The following is a 23,958-nucleotide window of genomic DNA, read 5'->3' as shown; positions in this document are numbered from 1 at the left end:
TTGTGTCCATTAAAATAGTGGGATGAGCTTCCACTGAAATAGGACAGAGGCAGCTTTTCTTCCATCAGTTTTGACAGGGTATGTGGCAGACATTGTTAGGTGTCTAGAGGTCTGAAGTGCCAAACCCAGCCTACACAGGTTTCTGAAAAGGCAGGAAGAACGTTTTTCAGTTATCCCCCTAGCTTCCTTTCCTGGCAATCCAAGCACTATTCTGGTTACAGTAAATTACATGTCAAAAAGATGCTTTGTTCTTTTTATTTAACATATGTATTTATTAATACATATTCATATATTAAATGCATGCAATATTAATGAGCAGATAAGTATAGTATTGCACAAAACATCTTTCTACTGGTAACATTTTTAATAATGGGGAAGTTAATTGAGTTTTCTGAAACAATTGTCAGAGCTGGAGTCTTTTCTTCCTGCTGGCATTTATCATGCTAAAAGAATTATGTTTCGTTTTGGAAGGCTTCAGTTTGTTGAATATCGTTACTGGTATCTACATTATATTTTACAAACTGTACTTATCAGCTGGGAGTCTCTCGATTTAATCTGGTCTAAACTAGTTATGAGTGCATTTTACTCTTAAGTCTGTGCTATGGTTTAATCACATTCTTTTTACTGAATGCATGAACTCATAAATTGCTATCTGTCACGTCACTGCGTAAAAAAGTACATTTCATTTTGCCATGGTATTTACGATGTTTATCTCTTTGCGATAAAGTAGTAGACAAAAAAGTCTTTCGTTGCTTTTAATATTAGAGAGAATTAAATATGTAAGTTAGAACTATGCCAGGCTTTGTGAACCGTACACATATAAGACTTTTAATTCATTCAGAAATGCATCATGGCAGCTTTTAGCATTATCATTCTTTGATTTGTAAGTTACATAGTGAACCACAAATAATGCCTCAGTCTGTATTGTAAGTAACTGATTGTTTTCCCATGCATTTGTAGTTCTCATTGAAGTTTTGGTTCCTGCAAATACTGTGCCTTGTCATACTTACCATTTTAGGAACTGGGGTCTATGTACTCGTGAACAGGTGTAAGGTTTATTAAAGAAGAGAAGTTCAGTATTCTTAAATGATAATGACATGTTTTGAAATCAAAATTGGCTCAACAGCTCTGTTTTAAACCCATCAGGGACCTTTGAGAGTGGTTTTTGTCTTGTTTCTTTTAAGTTCTGTGCTAACATGCAGCAAATGTTTTCATTTATTTCCTGTGTTATCAGTCCTACTCTGCATATTTTAGTCTATTGCTTTTGACAGTGATGAAAGACAGGTATTTCCTGACCGTTTGTATTTTGGGTGCTACATGAGCTCAGCTGTTCGTTTCAGGAATATTTTCTTCTCCTGTCTTTTTCCCATTTCCTCATTTGGAAGGCAGCAATTCCAGGTGCAATTGCAGTCTTTTCAGAGTTATAGTTTAAATTTTGTGCTGTGTACATGAGACAGGAGCTTGCCCATACCAAAAAAAAAAAAAAAGGTGATCATTCTGCTGGTCTTGAGGATTTGTATGTATAGTGACTTCCACCTTGACAGAGACACCATGTCAGTGTTACTTTACTTTTTGCTTGAAAATTGCGCTTAGTTGTTGCTTGCACAAGTCAGAAGTCAAGAACTATTGAACTAAAAGATGGGGATATCCAAATTAAATTGTGTAGTCTACTCCTTTATGAATATAGGATTGACCTCTACTCCAATTTAGGTATTTTATCCAGTTCATTATTTGCCAGTTGTTGTAGTTACTGCATCACCTACAGATACTCCAATTCAGACTTGAAATTGGGTGCCCTGGGGCAAGATTTTCGCAGTTAAGCATGGAAATTAACTGGTCTTGTTTTTGAGAGCACCCTGCATGTAGCAGTTTTGTGCCTGGTGTTCTGGAAAGATCGATGGGTTTGTGCAAATCTACATCTGGGTTTGAAGCAAGATAGAACGTATCTGTGACGCAACCCTCTGTGTGTGCATTGTGTTCTTTTTTGGTGATTGGTATGTAATAGTCCATACCATATTTAGAGGCTGAAGTGAAGCCAACTGGTACTGTTGCTACAGCCTGTTGATACTGTAGGATGAAGCTCATCAACTTTATTTAGGAGTTAATTTCAGGGAAATTGTGATTATTCTTTGTAAAGCATAGTGTATGGTTTCTGAGATTTTAAAGATACCATACACTTTGCTGTTCATAGCTTAGAAGTTGCTGAGGGTTTAAAACCCTTTCTCTCCAGTCTCTCTCACAGAGATCAATTAAGTTTCTAATTAGAGTTGTATCAATTTAGCGTTCACTGAAATCCCCCCAAAGTTGATATTTGATAATTCCAGACATTTTTTCAATCTGATGAAAATTGGTTTTTTGAGGATTTTGGGGTTTTTTTTATATTTTTGAGAAGGATTCTTCGTTGTTTGGAAAGTGGTGCTTGAGAAATGGAAAGCTCTAAGTAGCTGCATTTTTAATAAAAAGGAACCAAGCATTTATTCAGAAAATTTTATTTATTAAAATAGCTTGTTTTCAGACAGTTAACAGAACTGTAGTTACAGCCCTCCCCCACGCTTTCTGTCTGTGAAAGACAGCTTATTTTGATCAGACCTAAAATGTTGATGAAATTATATCTCCTTGTTTTGCCTGGAGCCAAGTGTCACAGCCTTTCATTGGTGTTTGGAAAGCTGTATATCACTAAATTTGAAAGGTACCAGAGTTCTGTGGCTGGCCTCCGCATTAAAATATATAGACATTTCTGCTTTATGAAGCTGTAACCAGATAATTCATCACTAGTGGGTATCTGGAGGTAGATGTGGGCTTTCAAAGAACAGTATGTTATACTGTGAATTCCTTAGGAGGGGGAGTGTTTGTTTTTAGGGATTCCTGGAGAGTGGAAGCCTATTATGGTGGTATTGTACGTGTAATAAATCATGTACTTTGCCTAGGTTGTTGTTGGGGTTTGTTTGTTTGTTTTGTTTTTGGTTGTTGGTTGTTTTTTTTTTTTTTTTTCTTCTTAAAGGTCTAAGAGTATTCAAAAATTCCATCATAATAAAAATAACAAGTTGTGTCCTCTCTGAAAACATAGAGGAGGGTGGAAAACATGTGGGGGTTTTTTTAAGTGTAATACTCTCAGTATCTATACAAATAAATGGTAGCGTGTCACACAATTCACGTGAACAGCAATGCAGCTGTATTTCTGTTGTCTGCTAAAATAGCAACGAGTGAGAAGGAAAGAAGGGATGACAAGGAGGATATGTATCGGAGATTGGCATTGTGGTATGAATGAAGTGATGCTGTGGTTTTATTGGGGGCGGGGGACTCATTACAGAAGGCTTCATCTGTTTGCTGCTCTTCGATATTTAGAAAGCCTCTTTAGTGATCCTTTCTGCCAACCAGCTCATGCAGTAACTGGGAAAACAGAAGCAATTAGTGGTGTAATCTCAAAGGGGATCTCAAGCTTCACTTTAAGTGCAATGATTAAATCCACTAAAATGATAACCATTGCTGCCAAGAACTCCTGTAATTGGTCACTAATGTATTTTGTTTTAGCAGTCGATAAGTACTGGATTTCATGCATGTAATTAGTAATGCATACACGTTTGGTCAGTAAAATTGAAAACCCTAATAACCCAGGGTAGAGGGGGTGGGAAGGAACACAGAGCTGGAGAACTGAAATAGTGCTCTGTTGATAGTACCTAACTAGAACTGTGTGCTTCAATAAAACAAGTGTCCTACTGTGCTGGAATACAAATGGGCTGTCTGTGGCAGGATATAGCAAAGACGTTTGGCAGAGAGGGATTTGAAAGCTTCTGGCATAATGTAATTGAATTGGCCATTTCTTTAAAGATACAGCAAATTGTTTGCTGTGGCATTCATCATCATAAGGAAGGTCAGACAGCTTGCCAAACATATGATATTCATAATAAAAAGTAAACCGGTGATGCTTATATTTAAACACAAGTCATGTTATCATATTTGTAAAAGCTGGGGAAATGAATGGGAATATTTTTGATGGTGCTGAGGCATTAGTAATCTAAGTAAGATGGTAATTTAAGAGGGGGAAAGCGTATAGTCAGGGAAAAGATCCCCAAGGGAATGCAGTGAGTGAGCAACATATGATCCCCCTGACTTGAGAGGATAGTAGGTATTTTGGCAGGAGTGTTGCTGACTCTTCTGATCACTTAAGGGAAGATAAGCTTGTGTGATCCTGTTTTTTCCCTTTTAGGAAAATAAAGGGAAGAATAACAAAGGAGGACTTAAGCCTTTAAATGAGACAAAAATCTGAGTGTTCCTGGGTTTCGTTAGTTACACTGTGACAGAACAAGATGGTGCAGCAACCTGTAGCATATCTGAAATGTTATATGAAACGCTTGGTATTGGTACACTGAGAAACCCCTCTCGAGTCACATCCAGAACACTGAACATAAATTGCATGATGACAGGAGCTTTGGGCCACACAGTGATGCCTCTGCAAATGAGTAGCTGTTAGCTTTCAGGTTCCAACACATTCAGGAGACTGGCATTTTGATTTCTTGCACCACTGCACCACTGATAGGGTTGGAAATGGGAATCAAAATAATTGGATTGGATATATAGATCCCAGCAAATCAGCCAAGAAAGCGGCTGGGCTGAGGCGGGCTGCTCTGAATTCTAAAATGTGCCAGTGCTTTTTCATGAGAGGGTGAGGATGGAAGGAGTAAACCAGAGTGCAGGTGCTTGCCATTTGTATTCAGCACATGTAATAAAATAATTGAATATATGCTTCCTCCTATTAAAGTCTGTTAAAATCAGTAATAAAGCACATTAACATTACATTAAAAAGAAAGCACAATTTTTCAGCTAATATATCTTAGTTACAGTATGCACAGTGTATGGACAGGCAGACTGGGAAGTAGTCTTTTACATTCCAAGGCACTCCTCCTTGCTGGTACAGGACTCTTCCCATCAGTGCATTTTCTGTTACTATGTCCAGCAGTAGCTTTCCAGCATTCCCTCTGGTAGTTTTTTTCACATGCCAACAGTTATTCCCCTCCAAATAGAATTTCCTGCTAGTCACTCAATATTTTCCATTTTAAAAATCCCCACCAATATTTCCATTTACTCTTCCTTGAGCTTACATACCGGATAGAAAATGTCTTCCTTTTTCTGCTCTGCAGATTCCTCCGTTAGATATTTGTAAACTCTTACCCCACTTTCTTTTTGCCCCACTTTGCCATTTTTCACCTGTACAAATTTATCTCTTTGTCTTCACTCAAAAGTCAGTTCTTCAGGCTTTTGCTTTTTAGAGACACCTTCCCTCCCCCTTCATTTAGCCAGGAGATTCAGGAGTCGAGGGACTCCTAAATTTATAAAGGATATATGTTTTTTCTGTTAGCATCATTTCTGATTGCTTTTCTTTTTAAAACAATTCTACTATGCAGCTTGCCTGCCTATAGTATCTCCCACTTGAGGTATGGCTCAGTGCACTTTTTCCCTTCCTTCCTTTGCTTCCTTATTACGTTTCGCTTTGTTTTGTTTGGTTTTTTGTTTGGTTTTGTTTGGGGGTTTTGTTGTGTTTTTTTTTTTTTTTTTTTTTTGTTTTTTTTTTTTTTTTGTTTTGTTTGGGTTTTTTTTTGTACCAAACTTGTATCTTGTGTTTTCCTAAGTACTGTATCTTTGTTACTTTCCATTTGTATTTCTGTGTTTTATTTTCATTGCATTAAATCCCAAATCCTTTGTGTCTCCAACTTCTACTAGTCAATGTTAAGCATCAGCGCAAAATAGCCTAGTGGTTTGTGTGCCCATCTGCACTGAGGAAAGCAGTGGCTGCAGTATCTCCTGTGCTTTGATGCCAGATGTGCAAGGCTGTGTCTGTGCTAATACTATATGATGAGAACACATGCTTAAGTATTTCCTTACTTTTGCAGTAGCCTGTCCTGTGTCCTGTCCCTAAAACACAGGCTGGATTTGTAAGCAAATCCAGAAGTTACTGGCTCCAGTTGTAGTCACTGGAAAAAGCTATGTTGAGCTGTTTCTGAACATCCTCTTTCTGAGCTGAATACAAGCATTTGTCTTCTGCTTCCCCATTCCAGATTTCCAGGCAATTTGAGACATTAGTTTTCATATTGTACTTTCAGTTCACTATTTCATGTTATCCTGCTCACTTGTAAAGATGGTATAAAGGTGATGTCCTTCTGTTTTCATCTGTGCAAGCCAATATTACCTAAAGCTCCTTCAGAAGATGTCATTTGTGTATCTTGAGTTATGCTGTAGCCATACTATACGTAAGTCTACCATTCAGTCATATGGTGTTTTGATGTAGGATTGCAAGACTAACAGATAAAAAGTGTATTTACTATCCATATGGAATGGATGATATTTAACTAGTATGGAGGTGCTGTGGAAGTGCAGTATGAGGAAGCAGTATTCAAACTTGGAGCTCAAAGTGTTTGGATGTATTGCGGAAGAAGTTTGGGAGCTCATCTTTCTGTTAGGAAACTGATAAAATCCAATGCCTTTTGTCAAATAGACTCTGAAATTATGAGTTGGTCATCATGTGGTAATAAGTGTGTGCAGATTTATGATATGAGAAGGCTCTTTTGTTTGGAAGTTATGGATATAAAAAGATGCACTGGAAATAAACTAAAGGTAGAAGAATTTAAACAGGAAACAGAGTTTGTTATTCTCCCAATGTTGATAGCTATTTTAAAGCTGGAAAATAGCTGAAATTGAGATGAGAAATTGTCCATTAGCTGAAATTTTTACATCCTGTTCAGATTTCTTTGTATGTTTCAGAAGTCACGTGTAATGCAGGAATTCCATGTTTGAGTTTCAGAACTTGTGCAGTTGAGGAACCCAGTTAGATAATGCACTGGTGACCTCTTTTTGCCTTCATTCTTATGAAGGTCACCAGTCAAGATTAGGGCTTTCATACAAGCAGAATTTTTAGCCAAGATGATGGGTCGTGTTTCTGGAAGACAGTTGCAGCACAGTAATTACTGTGCAAGAAACTGAAGAAATAGTTCAGGAATTTGTGCTGCTCCAAAAGTTACCTCTATGACACCTTGGCCTTTTTCAAGGTGTCCTTTATTGGACAGTGCAATTGGCTGACAGTATCACAGAAATATTTTATTAATGGTAATAATTCTACAGAAGAAGAAATGGGTTTGGGAGAAAAGAAGAAAGGAAAGAATCTTAGCTTTTTTAGATTAATAACTTCCTGAATGTGGATGAAATCAAATGTTGCTGATCTGAACAAAGAGATCAAATAAAATATCTTGCTCAGATTCCATAAGCTCTAAGGGGACTGTGTCATTTGATCCCCCCATGTTCTGGCTACTGCCATTCGGTCAACAGCATAGCACTGTATTTTACACAGGCTATATAAACAAGGCAGTGTGTTACACGGGTAGTATCTTCTGTACCTGTTAGCATGTTAAATGCTATTAAATATTTCCCATTCCAATGTATAAACAGCCTTCTGTGATTTGAATTCCAGGTGATGGAAGCACCTTATATATTTCAGGACATATTTCAGGATAGCATTTGTTTTGTTTAGGAGACCTGCAGATTTTTGGTCTTAAAATCGTATGATATAAACCGCAGTATATGCCGCATAGCTAACTTGACTGTGCTCAAGTTAACTCAGAACCAATTGAGCTGTTTCTTCCTTCTCAGGAAGACTTTTCTCTGCTTGTTGGTGTCTTATCCTTGGTTACTGAAACCATGTTTATGTTCCGCTTCCCCAATAATCTTCAGAACTAGTTATGTTCAGTGGGTATCTTACCCCTTGCAATTTTTCCAATTGCACATTATACAGGATGAGTTACTTTGCTGTACAACTAATGAAATCAGCTCTTTATTATGGCATGTTGACGTTGCTTTTGAAGGGCATCAGAAAATAGGTAGAAGAATATTTAAATTGTTTTGCTTTTTCTGTTCTTTTATGCCAACACTTAGAAACATGATGAGTAGTCTCCTCTTCTGAGATTGTATACAATCAAGGAAATGTTTAGATGGTGGAGACCTTTCGCTTACATGCAAACTTAGATGTAAAGACATGCATATAGTTAGTTATTGGGGAAAAAAAAGTATTGTGGCTGTGTAGGACTGAATTTAACCATAGGATATGGAAAATGTTTTTTGTGTTTTTGAAACTAACCCCATTATTTTTATGTGATCTTAGGGGAATGTGTTTTTGAAACTTCCTTTGTTACTGTAGCAGGTTTTTTAGCCTTTCAAACCATTAGTTCTTAAATTAATAATGCCCTTCTGCTAGCCATGTATTGTTTGGAAAAATCAGGCTTGTTTAGGAAATGATAAGTGACAGCACTGATATCCTAGCTCCCTACCTTGGAAAGTGCTTCCCTTATTTTCCTTTTCTGTGCCCCTCTCCAGGAACAAAGGCAACACAAAAATGCAGATGTTGAAAGGCATGAAAATATGTTTAAAGTATTTTCCTTCTGTCTTGGAACAATGGTTGCTGACAGCAGAAGGCTGGCTTGCTTGTTAAAATTAGATTTGAATCATCAGTGTAATAGCAGTAGGAAATTGTAGGATGGAAGGGTGCCAGGAAACCTATCTATATCTGCCCTTCCAATACACGTAAAGTGGGCCCTGAATGACTTTAGCTGGGTCCTCAGTTGAGCAAGCTTGCCCTGAGTGACAAGTACTGGTTTATGCATCCTTGAAACAAAATACTTTGTGCCTGGGCAAAAGCCGTTGAGGTGGGATACCAAGCACAGACACAAACACAAGAATGGAAGACGGCTGTTACAGCTTAGGCTTCCTAAGTGTGTGTTTCTTGTTGGTTCCTTACATCACACTGAATTGGGCCCAAGCTCACTACCTCTTGACATTTTCCTGGGCTAGGATAAAAAAAATAAAAGTCTGTGTTTTGGAAGCTTGGCTTATTGGATTTTATGGTTGTAAAAGCACTAGGAAGTTTTTGTGAGCTAGCTGTGAGTAAATTAGAGGACAGTGCCTGCTCTGAAGCTGTGTCATAGTCAACATCATTCTGGTTTACTCTGTTTCAGATGTTTTAAGGCAGACAAGCACCAGTTGCTTCCTTGCTATATCTGTTATACCTTGGCTTTGCAGTAACCCCACCTATGGAAGCCAGTGACCTCTCTGTGCACCTTAAAACTGTTCACAGAAATGGCTGTAATTCTGCTGATGGAGAATGCAGCTGCCCATTTTCTTACAGAGAGGCTGGTTATGTCTGTGCTGTGCACCGGCTTCTATTTCATTTCTGGTACGGTTTTTAGACTATTTCCATAAGCAGCTTAGTTCCTGATTACTTCAGGGAGTGCTTTGCATGATATAATGGTAATTGATATCAGCTGAAGTGCTAAAGCTACCAGTCCCCTAATTTAAATTAGTGCCAGTCAGATATGGGAGAGGCAAAAGCAGGACTGTGCATGGGAGAGGGCCCCACTCTTGGAAATTATTTAGTTTGCTATCAGAACAGAGTAAGAATTTTCTGACCTTGAGGTCATGCGATTATTGTTGTCCTGGGTGGCAAAGTGGAATCAAAGTGGTTGTGAAGAGACGATCAAGGAGGAATTTTAGTTTAAGTGTTTAATGATGTTTAGTGCGTTACTGTTCTTTTCATCAGTGCTATGAATGCAATCAGACATATTTTAAAATAAATCTGCATAAATAACTGGCTTATAATAATCCAGCATTCATTTATATCTTTTTATATCATTTGTTTATATCTGCTGCATTTAACATTCCCTCTATTGTATGTATGTATGTATCCATCTATCTGTATATATGTGGAGTTTATATCTATAATGTTTATTTATTTTATGGAGACATAAGCAGTTCTACAGCTGGACTGTATTGTTTATAGATATTATTTAATTGTTGGCAAATATTTGGAAGGTACAGGACCACCATAGTTTCATAAGACTCCAACAGCAAACTTGATTGTACTCAAGAGAAGACTGAAAGTGTAGCATGAGAGGCCACCTTGAGTTGACCTGCTTGAGTGTTCAATTTATAGACTACAATCTGTAATCTGCATGTGTGCCAACTGGAAGAACAGTGGGTTATTTGAAAGATTTTGCTGGAAGTGACTGATGTATTTGTGTTTGAAAAAATGGATGGGGATTGATCTAGGGTGTTTTTTCCCCCTGGAGTCCTTACAGGGCTGGTAGAATGATGGAGCTGTCAGGTAGGCTTTAGGTTGCCCAGATGAGGGTGGTTTGCACAGGTCCACTAGCTCCACTGGTAGCTGTTCTACGTTCTAAGATGTTCCCAGAAATGTGACTCATGTTTTCTTTTATGTACAATGAGTCCATTATTTATTGTTATATCTTTGCTGGTTAATTTAATTGCTTGTCCTCTTTGTGGTATCCTATGTCATATTTGTAGACAGTTGGTTGCCATGTTTCTCAAGGCAAGGTCAAGATCCATTCCCTTAAACAGCCCAGATACTTGTGTTATGTAGAGCCTTTTTTTAGGTGTTTTTCCATTTGTCTATAAACATATAAGTCTAACCTAGAACAATAAGGTTTTTACAGCCTTATTACTTACATTCTAGTTCAACTTGGTGCCATGTGATATTGCACGTACTCTTAATCATAATATTAGCCAGTTTCATTTTTAAACGCGTTCCATGTCTCCTGGGTGTCCACCTACCATCTGTTACTTTATCCCATTACATTTCCACCAGGTTTCCCGTTTTGTCTCCAGCATACTGTGCTGAAAAAGCCCTCCTTATAGTTTCACTTATTGATTTCACAGTTTAATTACACAGCTAATCAGATTATAGTGACTTTTTGCTTTTCGTCTCCTTGTGCTTTCCAGTGTGACCAAAAGCATACATCGGGAGCTGATTCTCTTAATTCTGCACTCAGGTATTTATGTGCATATATACAGGATTCTTCTGTTTTCTGTTCCATTCACTTTGTGTAGTGCGCATAAAGACTTAATCAAGGGCCCAGTTCTTCACAACTTCAGCAGCCTCTCATGCTCTGCTTCCTACTGTGACTCTCTGCAGTTGACCTGAGTTGATTCAAATGCAGCAGCTCCAAAAGGGCCTGTTCTGCCCTCCCTCCCCTTCTCCTTGACCTGTGCTCCCTGGGTGCTGTTGGCTGCTGAAAAATGGCTATATTTGTGAGGTGAACTTCCAGTCAGATCAACAGTCTGATCCAGCCTCTGTCCCCGATGCATGGCAACAGTAGGGTCTGAAATAAGTTTCATCTGGCTGTTAATACACAACGCTGAGTCATTGCTGAAATGCTTTACTTTGTCATGTACCTTTTGAAAATAAACTATTGCCAGATCTGGTCTGCCTAGAACAGGCTATATATCACCATCCTGGGCTGTGGAATGACAAGCAACTCAGCAGTTTGTGCAGAGAAGTGCGAGGTAGGGATGCGTGAAGAATTACCTCAGCGGGTGTTTGCAGCCACCCTGCCTCTGCTTGAGCTTCATCCCCCAAATAAAAACCCGGGGAAGTGCTCTTCAGGCAGAGAAAGTGGCTTTCTGTCTTCTTTAAAACCTGTGAGAAATCTAGTATTCTGGGAACATGGGTGGGAGTTATTTACAAACACTAGCAGTCTTCTCAGCAGATGACTGATGTCAGTAAACTGTCATAATGATGATGATGATGATGTTATAGAAATAACCTCAGCAGGCTGGAGCTTGGACCTGGTGACAGAGCATCTTTACTGTTAACTGACATTCCTGCACTGGGGACTGTTATTTTATAGGGCAGGAAGAGGCTCATTCATTTACTGCTCATTTTTTGCACTGCTGGACAGAAGCTTGTCTGATAAATCTGCAATGTTTCATGCTAATGAACTCAGCCAGTCCTTGGTTTCTGTCCATGTACTACAGGAGTTAAACCGTATGGAATATTACTGTGAAAAATTTAGGTTCATTTATAACTACAAAGATCCATGTGTACAAATTGGCTTCAGTCTTAATTGATTTAGAATACTTGATTAGACAACACAGCTGAGCCAATGTAACTCTCACTGCTGCTGAGAGAGGTGGTTCGGCCCTTACTTTTGTCTTCCCTCCCTTCTGGCCATATGGTGCTTGTCTGACTCTTCACTCCACTGCTGAACTCCTTCCTTCCTGGAAGAGATCAAGCCATTTTTTCTGGTTTGATGGTATGAAACAGGTGTGAGGAACTGTGCGCTTCCCTTCCGGAGACTGAGTTTCAGCACAAGGGTTGCAGGTCTAGTGAGAAAACCTCCAGTGCCAAGAGGTACGTGCTAGATCAGCATGGGGTTATTTCTGCTTACTGTTTTATCAAGAGTAGTCTGGTTTTACATATCTCTTCTGTGATATATTTTTAGAGGTTACACCTGCACATGATGTAATAGTCCTGTGGCAAAAAAAAAAGAATGGCATTTCTAGCACAGATGGCATGATTGATAGAGCTGTGGTTTTACATACTTTGAATTTTAGTGGGGTGAGAAGACTTTCTACTCTTACACTATCCTGCATTCCAAAATAAAAGATATTAAAAAATGCCTTGGTGCATGTATACTTGCCAGAAATACAAGACTCACTACTTTATCCAGTAAAAATCAATGGTCACAGAACAAACGTGTTCTTCACCAGCTAATCATGTAGAACATGGCTACGTTTCAGTTGTTCTGGTGACTGATGAGAGCATCACATGTTTGAAGTGTTGGTGCTCTGCTTGCATTCATTTGGGCTTTCTGTCTTATCGGAGGGTTCTGCAAAACTAGCGAGAGTCACCTCTGGAGTTCTGCCATCCTTTACAGTTTCCCCATTGCAGAGCATCATGTAAAGTAATGCAGTAACTTTGGGAAACAGAGTTGGCAGCATTAAGGATGAGTGGGTACCATCTTGATTTAACAATGGCCTTAGCAAGCACGTGTGAAGGTGCAAATGCAAAAGTTGCAGGGGCAAACTTAATGCTTGTGCTTAAAAGTTGGAGAAGGCACTAGGGCAGGAAATGTCCTTGTTAGTATTGCCTGAGTTCAGCTGCTGCTGTTTGCCCACTGTGGGAGCAGCAGTGGGTGGTGTCAGGAGCTGCCGAGAACCTAGGGAGATGGTAGGAAGGAGGAGGTCAGAGCAAGATTGTGCCTTTGGCCAGAGGAAGCAAGGGAGAGGAGGTGCCTTAGGTTTTGACAGCTCGGGTATGCTTTTCTCATATTTAGGGTCACCACAGTCTTAATAGTGTTTTCATTCATGTGTCATCTCCTTGGCTGTTGTACTGTTTTCTGTAGTGGAAGGAAACTTACTAGGTGTAGTGCTAAAACACAGAATGACAGCAGTCCTCATTTGGGGATTCCCAGCCATTGGCACTGTTTGACAAAATTTTTGAAAGCTGACCTAAATGAGTGCATTAGGTAGCAGGATTGTACTGCTATCTCCTGTGGACCAGCCAGTGGAAAAAGATGTCTCAATTGGATGTAATGAACTAAACATGCCTGTGCACCAGCAGAACCAAGCCAGGCAGGTCTGCCAGACCCTCTGTGTATCAAACTGAGCCTGGGGCGTGGGGACTTGAGTGGCTTCAGGGCATCGCCTTCTGTTTGTGCATCCTCTGGGTGAAGGAGCCCGGCACAGCACACTGACTCCAGCCAAGCAGAAGCCATCCCCAAGTGGCCAAATGGGGGTATGTCTCCATCCCCCCCCCTCCCCCCCTCCAGGTTGGGCTTCCTTCATAGCCGGGTGAGCTGGCAGAGCTGCCTGCTGGCTGGGTGCTGACTGGATCCTGACTTGGTGCTGAGACCAAGATCCAGGGCTGGACAGCCGCATGCGTGGGGTAGTGGGTGCCTTTAGCAGCTGGTTTTCAGTAGCCCCTGCTGACAAAACCTAAGTGTGGGGTTTTGGTTTGTTTTTTTTTTTTTTTTTTTTTTTTTTTCCCCAGCAGGTTTGAGCATAGCTAAGTCTGAACACATTTTGAATGGGGCTGGGCTTCTTGTCGCCAGTTTCAGAACGCTGCTGCAAACTGGGGAGTTTTAGGAAGATTACAAAAAAGAGGATGGTGATAGGAAACAGAAGTAAACATTAAGTATAGGTGCGATGGCTTCTTGCTTTACATGTAGGGACAGACATTTATATTCTCAAGTGAGAGGTGATTTTGAATTTCCGGCTTTGTACACTGCAAGGGGTTGGGGTGCTCACTGGTTTTGAGAGTCTGGTTCCCTAACAATTTATTTGAGAGTGATTACTTAACGTGTGAGAGATGTTGCTTACAGCCATGTTGCTTATGAAAGTTACGTCATGTATGTATGTGCATATAGGTGCACGTGTATGTGTGTCTGCCAGTTGCACATTAAAATCCCTTGCTTCCTGTGCTGACTTCAAGGTTGGGGGCATTTTTCATACCTGCACAAGGCAGTACCTCAGACCCACAGGTTCTGCAAAAGCAAGGTATTTTCATACAGAGGCTGTTAATTTTTGGGAACACAGAGCTGTGAGGAAGCAGTACTATTTTGTGGGTCTGGGAGGCTTTGCAGGGATGCACTGAGGGATCAGCAGCTGGGGCAGGGCAGGCACTTGCCATGCATATTGATGTGTTTGCATCCAGGCCTCCCCATCCCTCCCCTCCGCCGGCCCCATGTGTGCGGCTGTGCCCTGACTCATAGCAAGCAAGTACAGAAATGGCTGTGGTTGTACCTGTTTGTGGGTGATGGGTTGTTTTTCCCCTCGATTGCTGCAGGCACGGAAGAGAACAGCAGCTTATCAAGCACTTCAATCTGGTTTGCTGAGCGTTACAGCTTATGAGAAAATGGCTGCCTTGTTTTCCAGAGCTGTCCCAGGGATGACCACACAAGAGAAAATGAGGATCTGAGCATGAGAAATCTCTCAGCAGTTTCGCGGGCCATTTAGCATTTATAAATACACTATGAAGGATCCCTTTTCTTTCCAGGTAGCTGCCTGACTTCAGTCCTTGCAGATTTGCCATACAGCACTGTCATTTTGGATGGTGTGCTTCAAGGGTAGCTGCTGCTGAGAAGGGGGTGGAAGAAGCCATTCCAAACCCTCATCAGGGCTCCTTGGGAGCCCTTCAGAGATGGGGGTGTGCAAGATAGGGGTGCACGCATGTCTCTCTCTCTATATATATGCATATATATATATATATATACAGGTTGAGAATTAGGGTTGAAATTTGTCTCCTAAAGTGCTGGTACTGTAATCACTCACTTTTTACTGATTATGTTAATGAAATGTTGCTTTCTAAAGTATTTAGTACTTCTAAAAATGACTTTCTTCATTTTCTCACCTTTTGAGCGACATAGCATTGCATTTTAAGCAGACATTATGTGACATGAAATAGAAATGCATATAACCGTTACATTGAAGTTATCTCTAGGCCAAGAAGGTTTTAATATTAATGCAGAAATGATCTGCACAAAACAATTCACTCTGAATAACCCACTACAAAATTCTCTGCTATTCAAGTGCATTATCCCATTATTAAGTAGGATAATAAAAACAATTTCTAGCAAATTGTACTAGCTTTTGTAGCAGTTTCCTTCCATTCTTCAAATGGTGTCAATGCTTTAATGAATTCCTTCTCTCAGTAGCCAGTTGGAAAAGGCAGAAATTGTATAAGGAACTCTAGGAGAGCAAGAAAGTAACTTATTTGGAGTATCATGGGAAGTCTTTCAGAAAGAGTGATTAGCTCCTTTGGCATTTGGACTTTTAATGTAAACAGCTGTCCCATAAACTCTGGAAGATTTAGCTGTGGTGGTTTAAGATGTGACAATTACCTGTTGTACTTATCTGCTGGGCTTAATCCTTCATCGACTGCTCAAGCAAATGCAAGGTAGCCTGTGAGCTCCTGTGGGAGCATGTGGCTCAGAGTTTGTGTAACCTCTTCTGCCTGGTAGGTTGTGCATGGGGGCTCTCTGATCTGGAACTGCCAGAGCTCTTAACAGCCAGGCTCCTAATCATCTGCATCTGTTTGTAGTGATAAGGGAGAGAAAAGGAAAAAAAACTAAAAACACAAACAAAAACCACAGGAATGTTGCCTTTAACTGTGGGCTTTCCTACCAACTTCCAAGGTGTGTTGTTTTCACATAACTACCAGCAATGCTTGTATTGCGGGTCTGATGTACGTTTTGTCTCTGAGGTCTCATTTATTCCCATGAGTAGGCTTTTCCTCTTCCTCCCGGTCATATCTTTAACACAGCAGTGCAATAAGCCTTTTCTGCACTGGTGCACTGCACCTTTTCTGTTGGTTTTGAGCATAATCACAACCTGTGCAGTCCAAGTCAGTTGAAGGCAGAAGGTAGTGTACTCCATTTTGTAATTAAGAGATGTTTTGGCTCCTTTTCTCAGTTAAACATAAACCTGTGCTAGAACACCTCCAGTTCCGTGAATGCTACGTTGCACATCGTTTGGAAACATGAGAGTGCCCATGAAGCTGATTTCCCTCTTCCAGAGGTCAGCTGTGCTGCTTCAGTGTCACTGCAAGGCCAGGGAAAGCACTTCAGAGATCACTTCAGCTGTACTGATAGCAAACAGAGGATGTGTTCTTGTCAGTCAAACCTTCACGGTGTTTCCTTTGTATTTTCTAGAGCCGTCCAGATAACCTTTTTTTTTTTTTTTTTGTACTGGGGAAAAAAACCCCAGCTTTTTCAGGGAACTACATGTTCAAATTGTGTGTGTGTGAAAGGAAAAGGAGGGATGCGATTTGTAGATGTTACAGTTTGCTTCACATTTATTTTTCTGCCCCTCATTTCTTTTATAACAACTGGAGCAGAGGAATCTGAAAATGGAACTGGAAGGAAAACTGCAGGTTTTGTTTTGAAAAGCCCTTTGGAAAGAATACCTGTTTCATATCACTGTGCCAGCATGGAAGCTGGCAGAGCTGCTCCTTCCCTCTGAGCAGGAGAGGAGCTTGCTCCACTGCAGTGCTTTTTGGAGCAGGCTTGTTACCCAGCTGCCTGCTTTCATTATACCCCTTTTTTTGGATGGGTCCCACAAGGTCTGTGACAGCATGAATTTGGGCAGAGTGTGACATCCAGATCAGGTGACTCCAAGAGGTAGCCACTTTAAAACAAAGAAGAACAAATTATGGCATTGAAAATGCTGAGCAATGTTTGTTTACTGGCTGTAACAGTGCTGCACAGTGTGGGGTTTTGTACGGAAGCCCAAGTTAGTGTGGCTAGTAAAACAGTGCAGCTTCTTTAGGGCAGTGCTTTACCTGGGACCGTTACACTTTACCACAGGAAAAATTAAATAATGTGGAACGTAGTGTGTCTTGAGTACGCAAGCTAGTATGAGTATTTCCATTGCAGTGTGGCCTGGAGACATATGCATTGTTTCGTTAATACTTCTCATCTACCAGAATACATTCATCCCAATCTCTGATTTTATTCTTAAATTACAACTTCTGTGGATAAGGATTATCTTGTCTTTATTTTATTTTTATAATAAAATAAAAATTATTAATTTTTTAATTTGAATTTTCTAGATTTTAGTATCATCTTGCATATAAGACTCATGGTTAGGATTCCTAGGCAGCAGCTTAATACAAATAATGATATATTATTATTGATCAAGGCTTCCTGTCTTCTATTGTATCTTGGAAACAGCTGGCTGGATTGTACGCTTCTGAGCTGCTTTATACTGATATCCACTGGCTCGTAATTCTGAAGAGAGAAGAATAAATAATTCAGATGAGGCTAGGAGTTTTTATTTATCTTTTAAAAGGATGTTGCAACAAAGTGGTTTGAGCATTAGGCCCATCTGATGTAATTCCAAATATTTTAAAAATAGAAAACTTATGAGATAATGTTATTGATGTTCTGTCTTGCCAAATAAATATTTCAATGGACTAATAATGTGGAGCTGCTTTGGAGAGATCTCTGCTGGCATTTTTGTTATACAACGTGAATGCTAGGCTGCCAGTATTAGGCCCTGAACCTGACCTACTGTAAAATGTTTACAATTTTGTGTTCTCTGTGTTCTAAAAATGGAGCAGCTTTCACAGTCTTTTACTCTCATATAATTTCTCCCTTTCCACACAATCGAACCTAGGAATCAGCTGCTTGCTTTGCAGGGCTGACATGCACGCTGCTTTATTTTTCAATTTCATCAGTAATAGGTTTTTCCCAGATTGTAATGGTGTTCCATTGACATAATGATGTTACTTACTCCTTATTCTTCTGTAGAAGTCTCTGTACAGATTCCACAGTCTTTACAGTGGGATTATGGAAATGAACAAAATTATTCAGATTAATAGCTTTAATTGCTTAGCACGTTATTTTAGGTTTTATTGAAATGAGTATGTGTTTACAATATTACTTTAGGATGTAGTGAGTCTCCCTGTCTGATACATATATCCCCTCTGGCTTCTCTGTTAGCTGGATTTTGAGGTGATAGTATACCGTACATGTTACGGTATTGGGGAAGAGAAAAGTAAGACTCTCTTCAGGACTGAACCCTCTTCAGGAATGTATCTTCAGTAATTCTGAAAGTCAGGATGGCCTTGCGTGCCCACCTGAATACAAAACAAATGCATTTAAATAGCAAGGATTTGTTGAAAAATAGCTTGTGAGCACAATGCTGAAGCCCTTTACATAGAAGGGAATTTCACCATCCTCTCTCCTGCATTTGGCCCCACTTCTGGAGTGTTTAAATGAGGGAGTGTAAAGTGTACTTGGAGGACCAAAAGTCACAAGGATGTTGACAGCTCTGACACACAACAGAATTTGTCTTAAATAATATTCTTACACAAATGGGTATTCTCACTAACATTACCAAGTAAATTCCATAGCAGTGCTCATGTGTGCACAGGGCTATGTGTGGCTTAAGAAGGCTGTAAATGGATTTTCTTTCACTTCCAATAGTGGTTCTAGGTTAGAGAACCCAAGGGACAGAGCTTGCTTTCAAGTTTGAACTCTATTCTCTTTAAACTGATAAGAGAAAAACTCTAAAGTACATGTGGTTTGTTTTGGTTTGGTTTTCTCTCTTTTTTTGTTTATGGGCTTTTTGGTTGCTCTTCATTTTGTGTGCCTGTGTGTTGCGTTCTTCAGCCTAGCTTTCGAGATTCACAGCACAATCTGATGTTGTATTGCTGCCTAGTTCTGCAGTTCAGTTTGCTGTCCCCTGAAAGTATGGCTGCCCATTCTGGCTTGGTCTACACCATAGGGTTTTGCTGATGAGGAATGAACAGGAAAAGGGGAAAAGGCCCTCCTCAGGGCCAGAAGAAATGCTGGCAGAAGCCCTATGTGCCAAACTGTGGGTGCTTCTATCATTATACGTCATGATGTACGAAGATGGTGTGTCCTTGATGGTGAAGAAGTAAGTACTTTCTGTTCACATGTGTGGCATCTCTGCTAGGCCAGAAGAGGCTCTTTAGTGGAGACATGTCCTCAGATCATAGAATCATAGAATCACAGAATGGTTTGAGTTGGAAGGGACCTTGAAGATCATCCAGTTCCAACCCGCCTGCCGTGGGCAGGGACACCTCCCACTAGACCAGGTTGCTCAAAGCCCCGTCCAGCCTGGCCTTGAACACTGCCAGGGATGGGGCATCCACAGCTTCTCTGAGCAGGTCTGAAGGTCAGACCTACTTTAGAAAGTCTGGCCACCAGAGTTTAAGCTAAAGTGGATATGTTATTGCTACTTGTCTGTCTGTTTTGTTGGTGAAGTACCGTCCGGCTGATAGCAGTCCAAGGCTAAAGGTTATTATTACCTTTTGGCCCCAGCAGCATATCCATATTAGCATGATGCTATTAGCAGCAGGTAACTGAAGGCTTTTTAATTTGTATGGCTGTGGTTTCAAACAGGATTAGGCTTTATTATGTTGTTTGTGTAAAAGTACAAAAAGATTTATTTCAAAAGGCAGCATAAATCTAAGTAAAAAGGCCATTTTTGTTGTCACGGAGCTACTCGTATTGCTTTATTGATGCATACACTTGGGAGAGGTTTTGTTTGTTGGTACTTCTGTTAGCCTTGAACCTATGAGGAAATAAAACTGAATTGTATTTTTTCTGGAGCATAGATTTTGAAACTGAGGACACATAAGTAACTTACTGTGGGCTAACAAGTGATTTCATGTTGAGGAAAGAATACTAAGTTTACATACACTACTCTTTATGTGCGATGGGCTTAGAATATCTGCATAGATACACCTCTCTATTCCTGTGAGTAGTAAGTTATAGGATGTCTACAGGACTTAGGTTACTAAGCATTAAAATGCAATTCTGTCTTGGGATCCAACTTATGGAGTCATACTGCAGTCATTGATAATCACAACTGTACATATTCACAAACAATAAGGAATACACAATTTCACAGTGGTAACTGGGAGCAGAATAAAATATATTATCAAGGATGTTCTAAGGTGAGAAAGGATATTTACCTGAGTTTCTGATAGAGTCAGCAGTTAGAAAGTTGTTTTTATCAGTAAATTGGACAAATCTGATCTGGAAGTAGCAGAACACAGAAAGTGTGGAGCACAATAATGTTGTCACTAGAACCAGTTTTCACTTTAAGATTCCCAGACCTGGATTTGGAACTCAGATTCACCAGTGAAAATCTGGAATAGCTTAATCTGTGATTCCTTTGATTTTCTCCAGACACCGTTTGCTGGAACTGAGTGCAGTCGCAGCCAGCCCACTTCAGGATAAATTGTTCACCTGTTTATTTACCTATGCACGCATTCATCTACTCACTCACTGGCAGAGTTACCTAAGAAGCCAAAAGACAGGGGCACATTTTATAAAACACTGAAATCTTGAAATTCATAACTTTGGAGAGCCATGACAAATAAGCCATATCAATTACCAGTCCCCAGAGTTATCGAGTATCCTTTCTTTATGTAATTTCTCACAATAATTTTATTTTTTAAATCAGTCTTCATTTCACATGTTAGTTATTATTCATAGCATTAACAAAAGTTTACTACTTGGCTTTTAATAATCACCAGTGTCTTGGATATTTTAACACAGTTAAGTCCTCTTGGTTTGTTTCCTTGCTGTAGATGTTTTTGTGCCTTTTTTTCAGCATGTGTTTTCCAGTTTTATCATCAGGAAATATTATTAAAGATATTATATACCTTTTCCTTATGCAAAGACATGATGCATCTGTTGACTTCCAGGGCATATTGCTGGGGCCATCTGGTTTACAGGGGAAGTGGGGGTTGGCAAGGAATGGGAAAGGATTTAAGGCAGAAAGAGATATTAAGTTATTTATTATTTGATAAAGCTTTTGTTTTGTCAGAGGGTAGGGCTGATGGGTACTTTGTTACAGTGTTTGACTTTCTGTAGTCTTTGTTTTTTCTTAGTTTTGTTGGTTTGAAGTCATGTTGGACTAGGACAGCTCTCTCTACGTGTGCTCAAGTGCATCCAAATGAACAAATCAGAGTGGCCCCAAGCTGCCAAGTGTTACCAGTGCTGCTGTTGTAGTCTGTTAGTACCAGGATTAAATGACATTGTTTTAGATACTGTTCCTAGACTGCGTTCATCTCTCAATTGCAGAAAATGTTAGTGGTCAGTGAGAAATTAGCAGGACAAGGTACCAACCCCTTTTGAACTGAGTAGAATTTGTATCTAGAACGTGTTTGTGTTCTGGAAAAACACTTTCCCCAAGTTTTTCTGAAAGAACCTGATAGTCTTTTTTTTATTTTCTAGTGAATTCTTAGCACATGGATAGGAGATACCTCATCGTTTCTGCTCTTACTTTCCAGAATAAAGGAATCTGGCATATATCTGTGGGTCTCACTGGGGACTGAAGGCAAAGCAGGAAAAAAGGAATGTCCTCAGCTCTTGGTTTTCCTCATTTCCAGTACAACCACAGTGTTCAGTGGTTTTGATGCATAGTTTAAGATTAAAACCTTGACATTCTTTTTTCTGGTGCCATTAAGAAACCATTAGCTGGCAATATGGATATAAATTGTTAATTTTTCTTCTATTCTTCTATGTATATGATATATCACATCATGAATTACACTGCAGTGCAGAAAAAGCTTTGATTTTCATACGCTAAAAGCTGTTAGAATTCAGTTAACCAAAGTCTTACCCATGAACTAAAAACATGACACACCTTTTTAGAAGAGAAAGAAAAGTTCTTTTAAGTAAATCTACAGGATAAAATATTTGTTTCAGCTGAAAACAAGAAATGGCTTGGTTGTAAGGGAAACGTTTAAACTCGCATATTAGAAATAATCTTCCCGAAGTTAACAAAGAACTAATTAAAATTAAAGCAGAACTTCCCACATCAAATTATTGTGTCTTCATATGTGTAAGTTCTGAGTGATCTGTTTAAAAACCAGACCAACTGTCCCAGGAGGAGGGAGGGGGATGTGCGGGAGGCTGTGTTTATAGTGGTAATTGTAAGGAAAGTGTTCATTCCAGTGCTTCTCCTCACTGTATAATCTCAAAATCTGACCTCTCTGTAAAACAAAATCTGACTCCAGTGCAGCCGCTCCTTTCCATGTGCACATCTTCTGGTAACCTTTAGCAAACCACATATCTAGGTTACAATTATGAGAAAATGATAATCTTGTAATATGCTGCTGTATTTAGTCATGTCCACAACACATTTAATTTATTGACATCTTTTCAAAGGATTGATTTCTCTGGCTTGGCTACTGTATTATAGGAGGACATAAGCCGTAAGTTGAGTAATACACTTTATTTAATTTATTATAAATTTATTATAAATTATAAATAAATATATCTGTATGTATGGAGAGGAAAGAACAGAAGAAATAGTGCAGCACTGGTGCTTAATCAGTTCTTCCTGATTTGGACACATACACAAATTGGGAGGAGAACCGCTAACTTCTGTGAGGAAAGAGAAAACTAAGTAGCCACACCACAGTGGTGTCTTTCCAGTCTTGATCCTATGCCTTTTGTCCGATTTCTTTTAAATAAGCTGTAAGTTTGACAATGAGTTTTTAGAAGTGTGGTGCATATGTTAAAGACTTGCTTTGATGTTTTCCGTGTAACCTAATAAAAGCATTCAGAGGTTTACCTACAGCCTCTCTGACTGTGACCTGTCTCGCTACTTTTTTCTGGAGGGGTTAACGAATCTTGATTTTGTTAGCTATTGTGGAACAGCAGAGAACAAAAAGTTATCAGGCTGTTGTCTTTGCCTGATGTCCGTAATCAAAAGGATTTCTCACAAGGCCACGCATAGGTTTGCAGAAATTTCACCCAGGGCTCAGGGCCGCCCAAGTTAGAAAGTTTTCCAGGCTGTGTAACTTTTTTTAGGAAAACATGCTAAAACATAAAACATCTGTCAGAAGAGCTCTTTGTTTGGAAAGCTTGAAACACACCTTGGCATTTCCTTCCTGTAGTGAGTTTGTGCAGTAAACATGAAATAACCAGGAGTGGTGTCACCTGAATTCAGCATCTGAGGGGGATGTGAAGGTGTTTGAGAGACAGGGCTTTCAAAGGATTTCATTGTTCCATAAAACATTGCCTGAATGCACTCTGATATAATTACAGGGTTTGCATTTTTTAGCAACATACAGTAAAATCACACACAATAGTGAACACAAACAAGCAAGAAATCATGTTGTATTCAGGAGAGCATACAGTAGAGAAAGTTTAACACTTAACATTTTATTTTGCAAAAATGAAGGCGTGTACCCTGATTTGGCTTTTATTCTGTGGATCAGATACTCACGGTCTTTGTATTTTAATGTGCTGAGTTTCTGTATCCTGCTCTTTCGGTCAAGCAAAAATGCTTATGGAAATGTAAATTAATTTTTTTTTTTTTTTCCTGGCTCAGACATCAACTAGATGGTTAACTAAATTCTGGGTGTGGAGCCACACCTTAGCCTGGCTGCCTCTGTAATGTTAATGGAATTAAAACAGGTGGGGTGGCAAAAAGTTTTTACATGGAAAATCTTGATTGCTTTGGTTAGCCGTAACAGAGAAAATTTGTTTGACTTTCAAGTCCAGAATGAGTTTTCAGGATGTGAATCTGGAATAACAGTAGTAGGCTGAACAGATTTAGTGACAAGTCACTGGAGTCCCTTAATGGTGGCCGTTCTTCCTGTGCATTTTTGAAGGCATATGTGAAGGAATA

At 39.6% G+C, this 23,958-nt stretch overlaps 1 protein-coding gene across 6 annotated transcripts in view; it reads left to right on the top strand.

Annotated features, from left to right (window-relative positions):
* TBL1X (transducin beta like 1 X-linked) overlaps nucleotides 1-23,958 on the top strand; it is a 197,052-nt gene that overhangs the window by 57,684 nt on the left and 115,410 nt on the right. The window lies entirely within an intron of this gene.

Source organism: Psittacula echo (genome assembly GCF_963264785.1).
Source record: "Psittacula echo genome assembly, chromosome: 3".
Classification (NCBI taxonomy): Eukaryota; Metazoa; Chordata; class Aves; order Psittaciformes; family Psittacidae; genus Psittacula; species Psittacula echo.
Note: the sequence above shows the minus strand (reverse complement) of the source record. Positions and strands in the feature narration are given on the sequence as shown.